This window comes from Azolla caroliniana, unplaced genomic scaffold (assembly GCF_043228905.1).
Source record: "Azolla caroliniana isolate FFs.n. ecotype wild unplaced genomic scaffold, voAzoCaro1.0.p SCAF_18, whole genome shotgun sequence".
In the NCBI taxonomy this organism is placed as follows: Eukaryota; Viridiplantae; Streptophyta; class Polypodiopsida; order Salviniales; family Salviniaceae; genus Azolla; species Azolla caroliniana.
In genome coordinates, this window is record NW_028230453.1 from 13,254,130 (window position 1) to 13,266,997 (window position 12,868).

Consider the following 12,868-nt stretch of genomic DNA (forward strand, 5'->3'; position numbering starts at 1 on the left):
AATGATTAGGCGAATTTGGTTGATGAACCCCCGGAAATGTGACCTCATTCTATCAAATTTTTCTGGGAGGCTAATCTTAGGCTCAAGAAAATGAGAAGAAGCTACATCATATGTTGGTAGAAGATTGGACTCCGGGCAAGGTTGTGGTGGGACATTAGTCTCTATGGGTTGTGAGGATATGGAGACACCAACTTGAAGTTCTTGTAACGAATTCTGAAGGGCTTCATTTTCAAGTTGGAGTTGTTGTAAGGTTGTCATTATCTAACTTAAGTCAGAAGCTGGGTCGAACATGGCTACGGCTAATGAGAAGGAGAGCTATGAGGATGGGAAGGTGAACCAACTATCACGAGTAGAAGATATACACAAGAGAGTAGAAGATAATCAAAGGGATGAGTTGATTAATTGAAAGACTCCGTAACTAGTGTTGTTGACCTTGATTGTAATCTAGGTGAACACACATATTTATACAAGTTCTGAGATTGAATATCTCTAGAATATGCCTAAGAAATATCTCTAGAATATACCCAAGAAATAACTCTAGAATATACTCGTCTAGAATATACCATAGAACATTTCTAGAATATACTAAACACTAGAATATTCTATATGCTAGACTATACAATATTAACCATATACAATTTACATATAACTTAAGGGTTTCCAAATGGTTTATCTAATACTAAGTATTGGGTGTGTTATAGGTTAGAGGTTCGAGTCTATGACACCTAGAGACGGATCGGAGAGCTGGACCCACATGCAAACCAGTAGGTCGTTGGAGGTCTCCTAGGAGTTAGTGTCAGTAGCTTAGTATGAGGATTGAAGTACTTGTTAGTACTTCTGTCAGTCCTTTTAAGGACTTGTATTAAAGTGCTCATTGAGCACATAGTATGTACAGAGCAATATTTTGTAATTTGAGTTTTTATGTCGTTCTGTTCTCTCTGTCTCTCGCATGCGTACTCTCAGTGTGTAATTCAAGCTTTCCATTAAACCTTAGTTCTATTTCCTGTTGCTATCTAGCTGAGCCGATTTGCCTAAGCTTCCACACATTAACTTTCACAAACCTCAAGAGACAAAACTACGGGAGTTCGTAGACTCCAAATAAGATCATTATAGAAGAGAGGGATACTACAAGGACAAACTCAGAGGCAACGATTTTGAGCTCTGTATCTTTGACAACAGGTGATTACTTCTCACGCTATCTCTCTTTGTACAACAAGTAACAATACAACAACTCAACAACGTGCTAACTATTGTTGCCCTAGTTATATTTATACTTATATAACTTTAGGGCTATTTACAAGTATGGCCTCAACAGGCTCATCCGAGCATATTAACCAATGTGTCCCAGTTTCTGGTTCACATCGGATCCAGCCGGATACATTTCGGATCCATCAGGTCCGGTTTCTTCCTCCGGCTCATCCGATTTCCATCCGGAGGGACTGATTTCCCAACACTATGTAGTGGGAGTTGTATGGTGGCAATCGAGGCTGTAGAAATCCGTGGCGCTATCGACAACAGAAGCGGAGTACATGGCGGTTGTAGAAGCCGACAAGGAAGTTATCTAGATGAAGGATTTCATTGGAGATTTAGGGATCCAATAGGAGGAATTCCGGCTCTACTCCGACAATCAAAGTGCCATCCACCTTGAGAAGACCACGCGACCTACCACTCCAGGACCAAGCACATCCTGAGGAGATATCAACGGCTCTATGAGAAGTTAGATGACAAGGACTTTGCTCTAACAGAGATCCACACAAAGGAGAATAGGTCGGACATGCTGACCAAGGTGTTGTCGGCTGAGAATCTAGATGTGTGCTGGAGACGGATCAGATTGACAAGAAATCCCATGTCGGAGTGAAGGGGGATTTTGTTGGGAAATCAGTCCCTCTGGATGGGAACCGCACGAGCCAGAGGAAAAATCGGACTGGATGGATCTCGAAGGTATCCTGATAGATCCGATGTGAACCAGAAATTGGGACATATTGGTAAATATTTTCAGATGAGCCTGTTGAGGCCATACTTGTAAATAGCCCTAAAGTTATATAAGGATAAATATAACTAGGGAAACAATAGTTAGGTTGTTTTTGTATTGTTTGTCGTTTTGTAGAGAGAGAGAGAGAGAGAGAGAGAGGGAGAGGGAGAGAGAGATACAGCTCGAGGTTGTTGCCCTTAAGTTCCCGATTGTACACTTCCTGTCCCATATAGTGATCCTGTTCGGAGTCTGTGAACTCCCGTGGTTTTGTCTCAAGAGGTTTTCCATGCTAACACACCGTGTCGTCTCATTCCTGTGTAAGTGTATCACTATCTACCTTCTGTGTTGTTTCTTCCATTATACGTTTGGATCTCAGTTGTGGCTGAGAACAATTCCTTACACATCTCAGGTCCTTTGCTGCTATAACTTCGCTCCTCTGTGTTGGCGTTGACTTTCGCTGCCCTCTCATCCACTTGGCCTTCACTTGATTCAACTCGTCCGAATCAAATCACTCAACCGAATCGGTTGCCCCCGATTAGTTCCTGCTCTTGTGTGAATTGGTTGTCTCCAATTCATCTTCATCCTTCAGGCCCTTCACCACATCAGACCATGTTCGAGACTTGGCCTTCATCGTCAGGTCGGCTCTGTCCTTCTTGACTCTTACGTCGTTGGCGCCGCATGGTCCAACTTTATCGGATGTGCCGAATTCTTCAATTGACTCGGCTCCCTTCTTTTATGTTGCTCCCTTTGTTTCGCCCTCATTATCCTTCTTTCTGGCTGCTTCTCTAGTACCTATTCTCCCCCTCAAGTGCGGCACGTCGAGATGTTGTAGTCCGAGCATCTCCAAGAAGTGTTGCAACTTGTCGAATCCGAGTGGCTTGATGAAGATGTCAACAACCTACCGATTATTTTGAACATACCAGAGTTCAATTTCACTACTTAGGAGCCACTTGGCACAAAGTGATAATGAACCTTGATGTTCTTTGTGCAAGCATGGAACATGAGATTCTTGGCCAACTGCATGCTACTGATGTTGTCGCAGTAGATCAGGATCAGAGTTGTACTTCGATCCAGAGGTTTTGCAGTAGTCGCCGAAGCCATATGGCTTTAGAGGTCGTGACGGTAGCTCCTCAATACTCAGCCTCAGTGCTCAACAGACCCAGTTTCGGATGCTTCTTGCTGCTCCATGCAACATCTGCACTATTGAGAGAAAACATGAAACCGGATGTTGACCGACGATCAGTCACATCACCGAGGTAGTCGGCCTCAGTATAACCGATTAACTGTTCGGTTACATCGTGTCGGTATGTAATAGTCCCCGATCCTTAGTGTCGCTCACGTATCGTTGTAGTCGATGCGCGCATTGAAGGTGCTTGATGGTTGGTCTTTGCGTAAATCGATTGATCGCCCTGATCGGATAGCTAAGGTCAGGTTGGGTGATAGTTAAATAGCTAAGGCTTCTGATGATTTGTCGAAACCGTTTCTCATTGTAGGCCGCTCCAGAATCGGACTGTAACTTTAGATTCCGTTCAAGAGGAGTGGAGATGGGTCGGCAATCCGTCATGCCGAACTTGAACAACATATTCAATACATAGTGTCGTTGAGACAACAATATGCCATCGGGGGTGTGGATCAATTTGATCCCAAGGAAGTAGTGAAGGTCCCCCAGGTCTTTCATCTCAAATGCTCCCGACAGTTGAGACTTCACTCGGCTGATTTCGGTGAGGTCGGGTTCAGTGACAACCAAGTCATTGACATATATCAGGATGCATATCGAAGCTTTTGGACCCTTCCGGATGAGCAATGATGAGTCAGACTTGGAGGCCGCAAACCCATTTTACGCAACCAATGCTTGATCTTCGAATTCCAAGCACATGGGGCTTGCTTCAAGCCGTTCAGTGACTTCATGAGTCGGCACACCGCCGACTTGTTCACCTTTGACTGAAATTCAGTGGGCTAGACCATATACACTTGTTCTTCAAGGTCTCCTTGAAGACACACATTCTTCACATCCATTTGGCGGAGATGCCACCACCACACGAACCATCGTCATCTTCGCTACCGGAGTGAAGGTCTCATCGTAGTCAATTCCGTGGGTCTGTGCATATCCCTTGGCCACTAATAGGGCCTTGTACCAGTTGACCGAACAGTCGGCATTATACTTTACCTTGTATACCCATTTGCATCCGATCGGTTTGCAATGTCGGGGAGGATCAACCAAGTCCCAAGTGTGAGGAATAGTGCGGAATACTACTCGGCCACAACCGAGTCTTGAATCATTTTGATAAGAGTGCAACATAGGAATGGGATCAGATGTACACACAAAAGTGAGTACACTGGATGTTTACGTGGAAAGCCCTAAATGGGAAAAACCACGGGAGCCCATAGACTCCAAACTATCACTATGAAGAGAAAGGGTACCACCAAAGACTCATAGGCAGCGACCTCGAGCTCGGTTTCTTCACCAGGTGATGGTTACAATAGAGTATCACTCTGTATCTCTCTCCCTCTCTCTCTATCGCTCTCTCTATATGTCTCTATACAACAGTTACAACAATATGACAACAATACAACTACATACCAAAGTGATTGCCCTAAGTCATATTTATACTGATATGAACTTAGGGCTATTTACAAATATAACCTCAATAGGCTTACTCAAGAAACATATTTACAGATATGGCTCTCTTCCGGTTCTTACCGGCTCTCTTATTCATCACTGGATCCCATCCGGAGAGACCGATTTCCCAACAATCTCCCCCTTCACTCTGGCATGGGATATCTTGTCAGCCCGATCCGCTTTCGGCACGCGTCCAGCTTGTTAGTTGTCAACACCTTGGTCAACATGTCCGACCCGTTCTCCTTCGTGTGGATCTTCGTCAACACGAACTCTTGATCTTCTACTCTTTCTCGGATCCAGTGGTACCTCCGCTGGATATGTTTCGTCCGGGAATGGTAGGCCGCGTTCTTCGCAAGGGGGATGACACTTTGAATGTCGCAGTAGAGCCGGTATTCCTCCTGTTGGATCCCTAGCTCTCCGATGAAGTCCTTCATCCAGATTATCTCCTTGCCGGTTTCCACAACTGCCATGTACTCCGCTTCCGTGGTTGACAATGCAATTGTCTTCTGCAGCCTCGACTGCAACAAAACAACTCCCCTTGCATAGGTCATGATATATCCGGATGTAGACCGGTTGGTATCCACATTAGACTACATATCCGAATCCGTGAATTCGTCAAGTTGGGGATTCCCGGAGCCGAATTGGAGGCACATGCTCGAGGTGCCTTTCAAATACTGGAGTGTCCACTTGACCGCGTTCTAGTGCTCTCTTCTGGGATTGCTCATGAACCGGCTCACCACTCCGACTGCATATCTGATATCCGGTCGAGTACACACCATTGCGTACATCAAGCTCCTGATGGCAGAGGCATATGGTATCTTCATCATATCTGCCTTCTCTGTCTTTGTCCTTAGGCTCTGCTTCCTGGATAGCTTACAATTTGCCGGAAGTGTCGATCCGACCGGTTTCGCATCCGACATGTTGAACCGCTGTAGCACCTTCGTTGCATACTTTTCCTTTGACAGCCACAATAGCTTCTTCGACCGGTCCCGGATAATGTGCATTCCCAATATCTGTCTTGCCGGTCCAAGTCTTTCATTGGGAAGGTCCGGTTCAGAGCCTTCTTCAACATCTGAATCTTGACTTGGTCTCGTCCGACGATCAACATATCATCCACGTATAGGAGTGATATCAGGGAATCTCCTCCATCAAATTTCTTCACAAAGACACAATGATTGGTTTGCATCTTGTGGTACACTTGGTCGATCATCAAGGAGTCGAACTTCCGGTACCATTGCCAGGGAGCTTGTTTCAGTCCGTATAAGCTCTTCTTCAGTCGGCATACCATGTGCTCCTTCCCTTTCTTCATGAATCCTTCCGGTTGCTGCATGTAGATGTCCTCTTTGAGGTCACCATAGAGGAATGTTGTCTTGACGTCCAGTTGCTCTACCGCAAGGTCCATGCTTGCCGTTATGCCCTGTCATCTTACTACTGGGGCAAATATCTCATCGAAGTCCACTCCTTTCTTCTGTTGGAAGCCCTTCACCATGATTTGGGCCTTATACCTGGGTGGATTTCCGGCATCTCCCGGTTTCAACTTGTACACCCACTTGTTCCGGAGTGCTCTCTTCCCTTTCAGCAACTCCGTCAGTTCATATGTGTGGTTCTCATGCAGGGAATCCATCTCATCCTGCATGGCACTCAACCACTTACGACTGTGAGTGTCTCTGTTTGCTTCTTCGAAGCTTTCCGACTCCCCTCATTAGTTAGCAACACATGCTCTGCATCCAAGAATCTCCAGGGGGCTCTTCTCTCTCAGAGAGGATATCTTCGTCCTAGGTTTCTGACTACCGGTTCCTCTGTTTGTTCCTTATCTGAATCCGATTCGGGATCTTGGCTGGTTCCTGTGTCTTCTTCTTCTTCGGTTAGTTCGGTTTCCTGTCCGTATCCAGCTGGTTCGTCGAGTGTCATCTGGTTACCGTCTAGCGTCCGGTTTTCAACTAGGTAAGCCCTTGTGTCCTCAAGCCGGTTTTCAATGAATGATCCAGAGTTCATCACCTTCTCTGATTCCTAGTCGGCAATGGTCCTAGCTTCCATGAAGCCTATGTCCCGACTCCAGAACACCTTTTTGTCGATCAGATCCCACACCCGGTAACCGAACTCATCATCACCGTATCTAAGGAATATGCATGGCCTGGACCTTGGATCCAGCTTTGCTCTATTGTCCTCCGCCACATGCACGTAAGCGAGACATCCGAACACCTTCAAATGCCGGTAAGATACATCTTTTCCGGTCCATACCTTCTGAGGTGAGTCTCCTCCCAAGGGTACTGAGGGTGATCTGTTTATCACGTAGGTCACCGTCATCAGCGCCTCAACCCAAAATGTCTTGGGTAACTTGGCATGTGCGAGCATGCTCCGGACTCTCTCCATTATGGTCCGGTTCATCCTTTCAGCCAACCCGTTTAATTTCGGCATCTTCGGCACGGTAAATTTGAGCCGGATTCCCTTCAACCGGTAGTACTCCTTGAACTGCCCCCAATATTCTCCGCCGTTATCTGCTTGGACCGCCTTCAGCTTCCGTCCGGTTTCTCTTTCCACTCTCACGTGGAGTTCCTTGAAGACCGTTAGCACCTAATCCTTTGTCTTCAATGGTGAGACCCACAACTTCCGGCTGTGATCATCTATGAATGTCACGAAGTACTGCGATCCAGCATGTGACTTCGTGTCTACTTGACACACATCGGTATGCACCGGCTCTAGTGGTGCATTCCGTCTCATCGGCTGTCTTGACCGGAAGGAGGTTCAGTTTTGCTTGCCGGCAAGACAATCGGTGCACTTCTCAAGTTGCACGTCCTTCACCGGAATGAGGTTGTCTTTGGCAAGCTTCTTCATCCCCTTCTCACTCATGTGACATAGTATTTTGTGCCACAACTCACCGGTAGTGTTAGATGCTATGTTCACTTCTTCCTGGCATATCCAGGCATTCATCAAGTACAGTGTGTTGATCTTCCGAGCTCGAGCCACTATCAAGCTTCCCTTGCTGAACTTCATAACTCTATTCCGGGTGCTACCCGTGTAGCCTTCATCATCTAGCCGACCGGCTGATATTAGGTTTAGTCGAACCTGCGGAACGTGTCCTACATCCTTCAGCAACAACTTGCATCCGGTTGGTGTCATCAACCACATGTCTCCTATGCCGAAAATTTGGCAGGTACATTCAGTCCCCATCCGGACACAACCGTGCTCACCGGCTGTGTAGGATGAGAAGCATTTCCGGTCCAGAGTAAGTTGGAACGATTCCTTTGTCTTCCACATTCCGATTCAGTAAGGAGGGCTTTGGCGTCGAAGATCACCTCCTTCTCTTTTCGACACGCCTCCTCATCTAGCAAGATCGACTTGACTCTTGCTAGGGATAGTTGTTTTCCTTCTGGCCTAGCTTTGCCCAACGTGACAACTAACGTCTCCCAGCGATGCGGGAGGGAACTTTGCAGGAGCAATGCGAGTACCTCATCGGTGAGAGGTACTTGCAACAAGGTTGTTTGATGTATTAGACCCTAGAAGGCATTCATGTGCTCCGCCATACTGGAGCCATCTTGGTACCGGAGCCTCACTAGCTTCTAGAATACCGAAACCCGATTAACAACATTCTTGTTTTGGATCAGGATGCCGAACTTCTCCCAGACTTCATGAGCCTTGCTCTCTCGATTGAAGTTGTTGTACATGCTCATGTCGATGAAGCACCGAATGTATGTCATCGTCTTCATGTGCATCACCTCCCACATTGTGGCGTTGATCATATCCGGTCTCTTGTCCCCAAACTGAAATGGCAACCAAAGATCTTTGGCCACCAACGTATCCCTCATCTTTGACTTCCACACTGAGTTGTTGGAGCCGGTGAGCTTGAACATGCTGCCAAACGATTCTTCCATTTTCTATGTTGTTCGCTCGGATACCAGATTGTGAGGAATAGTGCAGAATACTGCTCGGCCACAACCGAGTCTTGAATCACTTCGATAAGACTGCAACACAAGAATGGGAATAGACGTACACACAAAAGAGAGTACAGAAGATGTTTGCGTGGAAAGCCCTAAATGGAAAAAACCACAGGAGCCTACAGACTCTGCACTATCACTATGAAGAGAAGGGGTACAATCAGAGACTCGTAGGCAGCGACCTCGAGCTTGGTTTCTTCACTAGGCGGCGGTTACAACAGAGTATCACTCTGTATCTCTCTCCCTCTCTCTCTGTCGCTCTCTCTATATGTCTCTATACAACAGTTACAATAATATGACAACAATACAACTACATACCAAAGTGATTGCCCTAAGTCATATTTATATTGATATGAACTTAGGGCTATTTACAAATATAACCTCAATAGGCTTACTCAAGAAACATATTTACAAATATGGCTCTCTTCCGGTTCTTACCGGCTCTCCTCCGGTTTCCGGCTCTCTTCTGGTTCTCACCGGGTCTACCTTATTCATCACTGGATCCCATCCGGAGAGACCGATTTCCCAACACCAAGTATCGTTGGCATCGAGTGCCCATATTTTTTCCTCCATAGCAGCACGCCAATTTGTGTCCTTTACCGCTTCTGTGTAGCTCTATGGCTCATGCACTTCAGCCACCTTTGTAATCTAGAAATAATGTTGCGCCATATACTCATTATATCCATACTGCATCACGGGGTTCTTCTAGAAGGTAGATTGGCACAACATCAAATTTGCCTATTTGAGGGCCCTCTTGGTCGACTCAGACTTCAATTCCGAAGGTCCGTCTTCGTTCTTTCCTGTGTCAAATTCGCTCCAATCCATATCCTCCTTGTCTGTGCCATATTCCAACATCTTCTTCTTCCCTTTTTCTTTGCGTGTAAACTGTCTCCTCAGTTCCTTGTGCGGGGATTGCACGGCCAAGTCTCCACTACTCGTCAACTCATTGGTCATTCCAACTCAGTCTCTCATGTTAGCCAGCCGGCAAGGAGTGAAGGACAGTCCAGAATATGAAAGGGCAGAAATAATCGGAGGCTGTTATTAGGATATTAATTAATTAAGTAGATTTTAGAGTAGTGAACGGACGGACCGGAATCGGTATGTCGATCTGGTTCCGGACCGGTTCATATTAGTGTGCCGGTTGGCACCGTTTTGTAGGCAGAGCCAGTGATCTATAAAAAGGCCCGGTTACATTGTAAATGGGGACGGATAATTAATAAAGCTCTATTTCCTTATCTCTGTGCATTGATTACTATTCTGTGCTAATTACTTTCTATCTTACCCGTGTATTAAGATTAAGGATCTGTTGCTTAAGTAACGATTAAAGTCGGATTAATCGTCGGTCTAACTTTGTTCCATTGTAAGACCCTTTGGTGAAGTGTCTTCTGTAGACACCCTGTGTTAGGCTATTGTCCGGCCCTATGGAGTAACACAGATTTTGGTGACCACGATTCCTGCATAAGCAACGAACAGTAGCGGGAATGGATGACTAGACTGGCGAGCGGACCGGTTACGGATCGAGCAAGGAGACTCGTTGAGTTGCTGCGGAGGCGAGAGGCCTTCCAGCAAGCGGCGGAAGAAATTCGTTTGGATCAATCATTTTCCAAAGTGATCTGGCGAGTGGCTGAGGAGTCACTCCGTTTGCAACAAGATTTCCACCCCGACGAAGGAAGCAACTTGAGTAGTCTTCGGGAAATGGAATCCTTGCTACGGGCATTAGCTGCAGGAGACGGCGATTCCGAACCATTTTCGGCCTTTGAATCGAACTCGGACGGCGAATATAATGCTCATTCTAATTACCGCAGCAGTCGCAACACCCTAGACGGACCGGCGGACGAGGAATCAAATACCTCACCGACACTAGAACCAGAATTAACAAAGCTGGAAGCTACAGATCGGCCAAGGACTAAGCAAACCCCAACAACCGAAACAGAGGCAGAAAGACCTTCCATAGAGGAAGAAAGACCTCCGACAGAGGAGGCGGAGAGACCTCCGACGGAGGAGGAAGAGAGACCTCCAACACCACCAACCCGCTTTCCAACACCGGACGACGACATGCCGTTTCAATATCCCAAGTACCGGGATGATCCGGACGCAGAGGCCCACGTCTATGCATTTCAACAGACATGGGAAGCGAATCATGTGTCACAACGCTTAACCGCGGCTGAAGCAGAGTGCTCAAAGATGGCGGAGTTCAGCATGACATCGGAGGGGCCCGCCGCTAGATGGCGCTTGACGCAAGATCCCAGTACCGTAACGATGTTTGAGGCCTTGAAAACTAAATTCTTACATTTTTTTCACAAAGAAGTGGATCAACGGGAAATGGTCGGCCTATTCTATACCATCAGGCAGGAGCCCACGGAGAACATTCAATAATTTGTAATCCGATTCCAAAGAATGCACAACCAGCTCAGTCGGGCACCACCAGAGGAAGAGACTAAGGCGATATTTCCTGCAGCACTCCAGGAACCCCTACGAACGGTGTGCACAGTTATTGATTTCCGCATGAGTTCCGTCGACCAGGTCATAGACCAAGTCAGGGAAATGGAAAACTCCAGCTCATGGCTGACGATGGGGGCACTCCAAAGAACGTTACCGACTGATGAAGACCTCCTCTTTCGACAAGCAATTCATTGTACGACTTGCCTGAATGCCGGAGATTCAGAGCTGGAGTCTACCATGTGTTCTCAATGCCTGCTTTTCCATTCCAGAAACCACACAATGGATCGGTGCGAGTATAACTTGCTGAATCGGCAAGCACCACCAATCTGCCAAATCGAACCACGGAGCAACCAAGAGGAGGAAGAAGAGCGTTGGCGGCGAGAGGAGCGTTACCGGCCAGCACAAGATGTCCGGTACGGTGATCGAAGAAACGCTTATGACCGCGACCGGTATGATAGATATGATAGATATCAGAACTATAATGAGGAACGAAATGAGCGCTACAACCGGGATCACTCCCCCGGGTACAACCCCAAGCAACCAACTGGACCAAGGCCAAGCACTTACTACAGGACCTCAACCGGGTGCCGGGGCGAAAGCAGAATCCAGCAACAACCAGAAGGCATATTGCTATTATTGCCGACAAGAGGGAGACTACAGTAACCAATGTCCGGTGAAAAGCTACGAGAAGTGACCAACGGTAAACATGGTGGTAGCAGACATACAACAAGTGACCACGAGGGTAAAAGGAAATGTAACAGAGTGGGAAACCCAAGAAGCCATCTGAAAGCAGGCCACCGAATGGGTTAAAAAGGCAAACGAGCAGAATGTGGCCGAACTGGACCAACAAAAGGAGAACCTAGAGGAGACAACTGGCAATGGCCAAGCGGAAAACCCAACATGGCACGCGTTGCAAGAATGCCAAATCATGTTGCCATTAGGTAGGCTATTGCAGTTAGTACCTTGGTTTACGGAAGGACTGAAGACGAGAATGGCTGCGGTCGGCATCACACCGGCTCCGACATTCTTTTCTAATCCGGAGGAAGGACCGACGGTAGTGGACACGAGCAGTCCGGCTATCACAACCATCATCAAGGGACGAGAGCTATCTGGAACGGTTATAGACAGAGGATCCAGCATGAATGTGATTAGCCTCTGAACTTGTAATACCCTGGGAATCCAAGACTGGGAGCCGTGCCCGTTTTGGCTCCGAATGGCGGACACAAGTTCAGTAAGGCCTACCGGATTGATACGAGATTTGGAAGTGACTATCGGAGGTCACACATTCCGCATTTCGGCAGTAGTCCTCCAACTCAATGCACAAGGAGCATACCCACTGTTGTTGGGCCGGCCATGGTTAAAAACAACGCACATCAAGCAAAACCGGCGTGGTAAAGCGAAAGTACGGGTACCTACACAACCACGTTCAAGTACCGGAAAGGAGCTGACACCGCTGTATGGGGAATGTGTCAACATGCTTGAAGGATTGGCTGATGAGGAGGTCGATTGGTATTTACAGGAGAATCCAAAAATTGTACCCTTATTTGAAGTCGATGTCGCCGAAGCAATGGCCCCATACATCATACTGGAGGAGGCTGGTGAAGAACCGGATAAGGAGGCCATCAGAGAGTTACGACAAGCGTAGAAAGCGTTGGAGAAGGAATTGGTAGTATCTCAATGCGTAAAAGCCTCTCAGCTGGAAGAGGTAAACCTCGGCACCGCAGAAGACGCGACACCGGTTCACATCGCTAAAGAAATGAGTCCTGAAAGGAAGACGACAACAATCACCTTATTAAAGGAGTTCCGGGACATGTTCGCGTGGTCTTACGAGGACATGCGGGGGCTAGACCCTCAATTGTATCAACACTAGATACATCTGAGTAAGGACGCCAAGTCGGT

At 47.1% G+C, this 12,868-nt stretch overlaps 1 long non-coding RNA gene across 1 annotated transcript; it reads right to left on the reverse strand.

Annotated features, from left to right (window-relative positions):
- Nucleotides 1–378: 378 nt before the first annotated feature.
- Nucleotides 379–718, reverse strand: LOC147852443 (uncharacterized). The gene is made up of 2 exons (XR_015531439.1): nt 564–718; nt 379–500 (listed from the first exon to the last, which is right to left on the reverse strand). It is a non-coding gene; the product is annotated as an uncharacterized LOC147852443 (long non-coding RNA).
- Nucleotides 719–12,868: the final 12,150 nt, after the last annotated feature.